Source organism: Pongo pygmaeus, chromosome 5 (assembly GCF_028885625.2).
Source record: "Pongo pygmaeus isolate AG05252 chromosome 5, NHGRI_mPonPyg2-v2.0_pri, whole genome shotgun sequence".
Classification (NCBI taxonomy): Eukaryota; Metazoa; Chordata; class Mammalia; order Primates; family Hominidae; genus Pongo; species Pongo pygmaeus.
The window spans coordinates 13,462,218-13,470,196 of record NC_072378.2 but is presented as its reverse complement, the minus strand read 5'-3'; positions in this window follow the sequence as shown (position 1 = coordinate 13,470,196).

Genomic DNA, 7,979 nt, shown 5'->3' with positions numbered 1-7,979 from the left:
TACACGGAATTCCTATAGACAAATCCTTCTTCCTGTTGGATTTCATTATCTGGACATTCACTTTACACAGGCTTAATAAAATCACTCTTAAGATAACAACAAACCTTTAAAGAACATATTTGTGAAAAAACAACAATATTCTAATATTCTGAAATAATAAAAAAATTCAGTTAATCACAAAATAAATGCATGTCACTAGGGTTATATATGTTTTGCCTAATAGTTTTAAGTTCTAATGGGCAAAAAAGGCGAAAGGTTAACTAAACAAAGGACATTGTTCTCCTTGACTTTTTAATGACTATATGGATTCTGAGGATGTGTTTTAATAATTATTAGAACATCGATGCTTTTCTTTTAAATCTTTGAGAGTATTTAAAGTGCATTCTAAACAATGTTTGGTACAGTAGTAGGAAACCACTCCTGTAAATTTTATTAGATTGCTTTGGGAAGGTACAGGTTATCAGAACAGAGGAAACTGAGTTACGCAGAAGACAAAACACACTGTTTATGGCCAACTTCTGCGTTCCCACAAAAAACACTGTTTGTGGCCAACTTCTGCATCGCCACAGAGTCTCATTACTAAGCAAAAGCCTTCCTCAATCATCCAACTTTAATTTTACAATACTGTTTTAATAGAAATCCACCTTGTATCCTGCTTTATTGGAAGTGGTTTTCATTTTGATGGAACCAGTGCTTTGCACAAGGTTTCCCCTGAAACCTCCTGAGACTTTTATCAGTGTGCAAAGGAGAGAACCTACAGCTGTTTTGTGTGAATCGGCTGCTGTTAAAACAAGACAGGCAATAAAAAGAGAAGGCAAATTTAAAGCTGTAAAGCAAAGACTTTCAAATCAGAGTGCAGTGCCAGCCACTCATTCTGGAAATATTTTAATCATTCCATAAGAAAAAAAGGTTTTCTCTAGAGTGGATGATTCTACAAAAATTTTCAACTATAAGCTTTCAATTTCAATGGAGATGGAACAAATGAGTGAATTTATTAGTCATATGACTTCGAACAAGTTATTTAGCCCATCCATGCCTCAGTTTCCTGATTTTTAGAATGGGGATAGTAATCAATAGCACTTACCTTACAAGCTGGTTGCGAGGGCCGCACATGTACAGAGCTTTGCAGAAAGCCTGGCAAACATTCACCGTCCAGTAGATGTTTGCCACTATGTTTTCTTTGATGCTCATGTTCACAATCCCTTATCTGCATTTCCCAAATCCAAAAAAAGCTCTGTAAACCCCAAACTTGCTGGTACAATCTGTTCTGAATTGACAGGAGGCTGATGGGAGGCTTTTTTTTAAAAAATCCCATTTGGGATAAATATTTATATGATCTGCTGTACAGATATTAATGTATTTACCCTTCTAAAATCCAAAATGTTCTAAATTCCAAGCCACGCTAGCCCCAGGGGTTTCAAATAACATGATTTAGGGCCTATTTCTACAAGATGCCAATGCGACTCAGAGAAAAATGAACAAACATTGGATTCATAGATACCTGGATTTGAATCCAGATGTGGTCCATCTACCTTGTGGCCTTGGGCAAGCTACTTAACTTCTCTAAAGGCTCAAGTGATTGATACACAATTCCTATTACTGCACAGGGTGCAAACTTCTTCATATTCTTGCACCTCCACTCACAAAGGTATCTTTTCCTTCATTCATCCTTACAACCAACCACTTTTGGGGATTGCCACATACCTGGTTTGTTCAAGGCCACTCTCCCACTGCACCCTTAGCTAATTGTACCACAGGTGAACTGCGTATGAGCCAATGAGAAAGTTCTGTGGATTCCAAGAAGGAAGGGAATGATTCAGAGGAAGGAATTGGGTTGATACATTTCCGATACCAGCTAACAATCAACTGGGATAAATTCCCAAAGGGCTGCTGCCCCACAGGTAATTTGCACCAAGGTAGAAATCGTTAACAGCTCAAGGTGGTGATGGGTTTAATTCACTTGCAAATTAGAAAGGGAAAAAGTAGAGTTTCACCTCTCCATATCATTGCTGGCTGCCAAAAGATTGGAGAATGTGGGAAAGGCAAGATCCAGAGATGGTTCATTGGCCTGGACTGATTTATTAGAGAGGTCGCTTTAGGCCAGAGAACCCCAACCCTGACTGCACAGTAGACTCCTCAGCCAGCACCTTAAACAATGCCCATCCAAGGCGAGCAGATCGCTTGAGCCCAGGAGATCAAGGCCAGCCTGGGCAACATGATGAAACTCCATCTCTACAAAAAATACAAAAATTAGCCGGATGTGGTGGTGCATGCCTGTGGTCCCAGCTCCTCAGGAGACTGAGGTGGGAGGATCGCCTGAACCCAGGGAAGTCAAGGCTGCAGTGAGCTGTGATTGTGCCACCGCACTCCAGCTGGAGTGACAGAGTGAGACCCTGTCTCAAAAAAAAAAAAAAAGAAAGAAAAAAGAAAAAAAAGAAAAGCCAGGTCCCTGTTCAGATCAACTGGATCAGAATCTCTGGTGTGGTGTGTACGGGGGCGGCGGGGGTAGGGGGTAGGCTGGGGGCGTGCAGGCAGATGTCAGTAGTGTAAAAAATCTCCAGGTGATTCTGTATTCAGCTTGGTTGCTACCTGCTCACTGAAGACACCTGGGAGTTTTAGGAAATAAATACTGATGCCTAGGTCCTCCCCCAGAGATGCTGAGCCAACTGGCTTGCGTATAAATGGCCTGGAGTGTGATGGATCATCAGGATTTTTTTTTTAAAGTCCAGAGTGATTCTCAGTGATCCAGGTTATCTCCCAATGTGCAGGATCCATTTCGCCTCACAACTAGGTTTCCTGGAATTTTTATCAAGAATTCCAGCTACCGTAACAATAATGTGGAGATAATACAATTTGAAAGTTTATTTGGTTCTTTACTAAAAATTCACCTTTTCAGGAAAAGATTTAATTTTTGAAGTGTCTTAAGTAGGTTGGACATATGCTAGTGAAAATTGAAAATACAACTGACACCAATTGAATTGATAACCTGCCTGGGTATTTTTCTCATTACCAAGAATCACTATTATTAGACGAAGGAATGGAAAGAACTGGGGAATATAGAACATGATTCATGATTGTTTTAAGTAAGTCTGCAAGGTTAGTATCACATACATGATGTACCTTTACATATCACTATATGTTTCATGTTTGAGAATGTCTTATTTTCCGCTGGCAGCTAAATAGTTTATTGACATCCCTGCCTTTATGGCACTTCACCAGGTACCTGAGACTCTAGAAGTGAGGTGACAAACCCTGGCTCTCAGAGCTGAGCAGTGACTGAGCAGTGGATACTGAGCTCACTTACTCTGCACTTTCTCATCATTCCACGACTTTGCTTTGCATCTACTGTTGGCAGCTGGAAGGGCCAAGGGTCCTTGCATTGCCCTGACCTTCAGGGGCTCCAGATTTCCTGTGAGAGATGTCCAAGCTCCTTATCTGGGCATGCATGGCCTCGTTGGATCATCAGCCTCTTCTCCTGCCCAGCCCCAACCATGCCAGCCACGTCGGGCTGCTCCCTGCTCCTCCAAGGCCTCTCCTGGCCCCTGCACCTTTGCCACTCTCCACCTGTGGTGCATATAAATACCTCTTTGGGGAAAATAAGAATTAAAGCCCTAGTCCCTCTATGATCCAACAGAAGCGTACTCGGTTTGCTTAAGAGAGCCCTGGTTTGTATCAATATATGTCGGCACTTTAACTTTCCTAGCACAGGAGTGTTTTATATTTATTTTGATAAAAACATAGTTCAGAATATTAGGTGAGCCTTTTAGGAAGCTTCGATTTATTCAATGCATTGGTGCATTGATTTATTCAATGCATTGGTGCATTGATTTATTCAATGCATTGGTGAACTCCAGAGTTGACATAAATATGCTCTTTTGGGTGAGAACTCATCCTGCCTCTTGTTTACAGGACCTAATGAGATAGAACTATAACGTAATTTTTTTTAAGACAGAGTCTTGCCCTTGTCGCCCAGGCTGGAGTACAATGGCATGATTTCGGCTCACTGTAATCTCCGCCTCCTGGGTTCAAGCAATTCTCCTGCCTCAGCCTCCCAAGTAGCTGGGATTACAGGCACCTGCCACCATTCCCAGCTAAATTTTTGTATTTTCAGTAGAGATGGGGTTGGCCAGGCTGGTCTCAACTCCTGACCTCAGGTGATCCGCCCACCTCGGCCTCCCAAAATGCTGGGATTACAGGCGTGAGCCACTGTTCCTGGCCAATGTTTTTTACATATAAGAATCCTTTCCAGCCGGTCAAAACTCTAACACTCACTGAATGGTCATTGTGGAGTTTGAGAAGGAAATCCACTTAGAGCATGAAGGACCGGCCTGATACCCTGGGCCTTCTGATTTCTGGTTTTGAGACATGTTCTTTGCAGTGAGTACTCACTCCTTCTTCCTCTGTCTTCTCCTTGACTTTATTTCTCTCTGTGGGCTTTATGTCCACTAGGTCAGGCTCCAAAATCCCCAGATATTGCTTTACTTTAAAAATAAAATGTAATTGGTGGTACACATGAACATAAAGATGGAGAAAATAGACTCTGGGGGCTCCAACGGGATGGGAGCCTGGGTTGAAAAATTACCTACTGGGTAAAATGTCCAATATGTGTGTGATGAAGACACTAGAAGCCCAAATCCCACCATTATGCATGTAATACCCATGTAATGAACAAGCACATGTACCTCCTGAATCTGAAATAAAAAAATAAAACACAACTGGTATTTGACAGGCAGTGTGGTCAGAATACAACTGGTATTTGACAGGCAGCGTGATAGGCAGTGACAGGCAATGGTAAGCACATAGAGCTGAACTCAGCCAGTTTGGGTTCACAGCCTGGTTCTGCCACTGACTATTTCTATGATTGTGGCAGTGAACTTAATTTCTTTTTGCTTCCATGTGTGTGCGTGCATGTGTGTGTAGGTAATGTAGGCTTCAAGCTCTAAGCTCTAATGAATTGAAAGTTCCCAAGGTGGGGAGTGGCTAACGGCTTGTCTTTCTGGGTTCTGAAATCATGCCTGGTCTATCACTCACCTGTCCCAAAAGACACACCACCACCAGGTACTCACTCTTTATTCTGAAACCTAGCTCCTGCCCTGAAACTTGCTTTCTTTCTCACCTGGTAATTGAGTTGAAAAACTAGAGCAGCCTGAGATATCCACTTACTGGTTCCTTATTGGGGGCCCCACCTGGATCCCTTTTGGTTCCTGAAAGTAAAAGTCATTCTATACCCTGAATTGTACCTCCACCCTAGAACAGTTTTCAAAAGACGATTGCCAAAAAATCCTTCCCTAATGTCTATTAGCTGTTATCATATGTCTCCCCTTTCAAATGTCTTACCCTCAGCTCAATCATTCATTCATTCAACCAACCAACCAACCCACCCACCAACCCAACAACTAACCAGTATTTCCTGAGTTCTAGGCACTCTGTGGGAAGCCCATTCCCATTTGAAGTTAGGTATGTGATATATAATATAAGTTATAAGTTAGGAAGCTCTGGTGACCTGGGAGCCTGGAGGAGAGACAGACAGTCCAGCTGAAGGGTAAAGGGATAACCATGGCAGGCTTTCTAAAAGAGTTCACTTTGAGCTGAGTCCTAAGGGCAAGTGGGAATTAGCCCTGGGAGGGGCTGGGATATGCAAGAAAGGCTTTCCAGGTGGAAGACAAAACAACCAGGTTGGGAGAGGGTGCAGCAAGCCAACTCCCATGGCTCCTTCTGGGAGCTGCAGAGCCTGCAGAAGCTGAGTTCAAAGCTTGGTTCCACTCCTTTCTTGCCATATGAGCTGAGGAGTGGAAGACAGAATAACGGCTCTCCAAAGATGCTGCCGTCCTAATCTCTGTATCTTGTGACTACGTTACCTTACCTAGCAAAGGGATTTTGCAGATGTGATTAAGTTAAGGATCTTGAGAAGGGGAGATTATCCTGGATTATCTGAGCGAGGCTAATGTAATCCCAATGGCCCTTAAAAAAAGGAGGCAGAAAGTCAAAGGAGAGGAGGAAATGATGATGGAATCATAGGTCGAGTGATTGTAGCCTTGTGTTGAGAATGTAGGCAGCCCTAGAAGGTGGGAGTGGTAAGAAAATGGATTTGCCTCTAGAGCCTCCAGAAAGAGTGCAGCCCTGCAGGCACCTTCATTTTAGCTCGGGGAAACTGACTGTGGACTTCTGACTCCAAAACAGTAAGATAACAATTTTGCGTTATTTTAAAGCACTAGGTTTGGGCCGGGTGCGGTGGCTCACACCTGTAATCCCAGCACTTTGGGAGGCCGAGGTGACAGTCACTTGAGGCCAGGAGTTCGAGACCAGCTTGGCCAACATGGCGAAACCCCGTCTCTATTAAAAATACAAAAATTAGCTGGGTGTGGTGGTGCACACTTGTAATATCAGCTACTCCAGAGGTTGAGGCAGGAGAATAGCTTGAACCTGGGAGGCAGAGGTTGCAGCAAGCCAGGATCGTGCCACTGCACTCCAGCCTGGGCTACAGAGTGAGACTCTGTCTCAAAAACAAACAAACAAACAAATAATAATAATAATACATAAATAAATCACTAGGTTTGTGGTAGTGTGTCACAGCAGCAATAGGAAACTCACATACGGACAAGATGAACATCCCAGTGCCCGATTGCCTCTCGTATAATGGGGCTAGAATAGCATTTCCATGGGAGTGCAGTTCTGAGAGGTAAGTTAAATAACACAGTAGACAGTGCTTAGAATAGTGCCCTGCATCTGGGAAGTACTAAATTATCATCTCTTGCTAAAAAGTTTGCCTTTTTATTCCACATGAAGTAACGCTACAGGAGCATTTTAAGCAAGAAAATAACGTGAGGAGATTTGCATTTTAGGCAGATCCAATGGGAGGGTGTGGAAAATAGGTACAGGGGGTGAGAGAGAGCAGGAGAGAGCAGGCTAGTAGCTGGAAGACCAGTCAGGGGGCTCCTGCCATAGCCCCAGGCAGTGGCAACGGGGACAAGATCTAGGGCAGCCTTTCCCGAGCCCTCTGTCTCGTTTCCCTATTGGGTTTTTAAATGCCCTCTTAGTGTTGTCAATACCGTTGGCTGCCAACCCAGAATTTGTTTCCCTCTTCTTCCTCCTTAAAGGAACCCTAATTCTGGTCAGATTTCATCTTCCTACATACCTCCTAGGGGCAGAGACTCCATCCTGTTTGATCAAAAGTTAATTCGATTCCCTCTGCCAGTATTTCGTTCTGGGATGCGCAAGTGACCCAATTCTAGTTAAGGAGACATGAAAAGAAGTCTGTGAGATCTTTTAGCGAACAGTCCCTCTCTCCTTGGGGAGCCGCAGGAAGAAAAGGCCTCTTTTCTCTCTGGCCGTGGTTATACCTGAATGGATGCCTGGAGCTGCTGCAGCCATCTTGCTTCTAATCTTAGGATACAGCAAAATAAGAGAGGTGGAAAGAACTCCAGTCCTTGATGACATTTTTGAACCACTAAGCATAACCCCTTGTAAGTCTTTTCCATAGCTAGAATTAAGCCAGTTTCTTTTACCTAACAGATAAGAGCAGGCTTATGTATAATCTGAGGGAATTTTATTTATTTATGTGCTTATTATTGTCTCCCCTGATAAGACTGGAAACTCTTTGACTGTGAGGCCCTTATGCCTGCAATCCCCCATTATCTTTTTCTTTTTTGAGAGGAAGTCTCGGTCTTGTCCCCTAGGCTGGAGAGCAATGGCGAGATCTCAGCTCACTGCAATCTCCACCTCCTGGGTTCAAGCGATTCTCTTGCCTCAGCCTTCTGAGTAGCTGGGATTACAGGTGCGTACCACCACGCCAGCTAATTTTTGTATTTTTAATAGAGACAGGGTTTCACCATGGTGGCCAGGCTGGTCTCGAACTCCTGACCTCAGGAGATCCATCCACCTCGGCCTCCCAAAGTGCTGGGATTATAGGCGTGAGCCACCGCACCCGGCTGCAATCCCCCAGTATCTTGACTGTGCTTGGCACATTGTTGCTGCACATT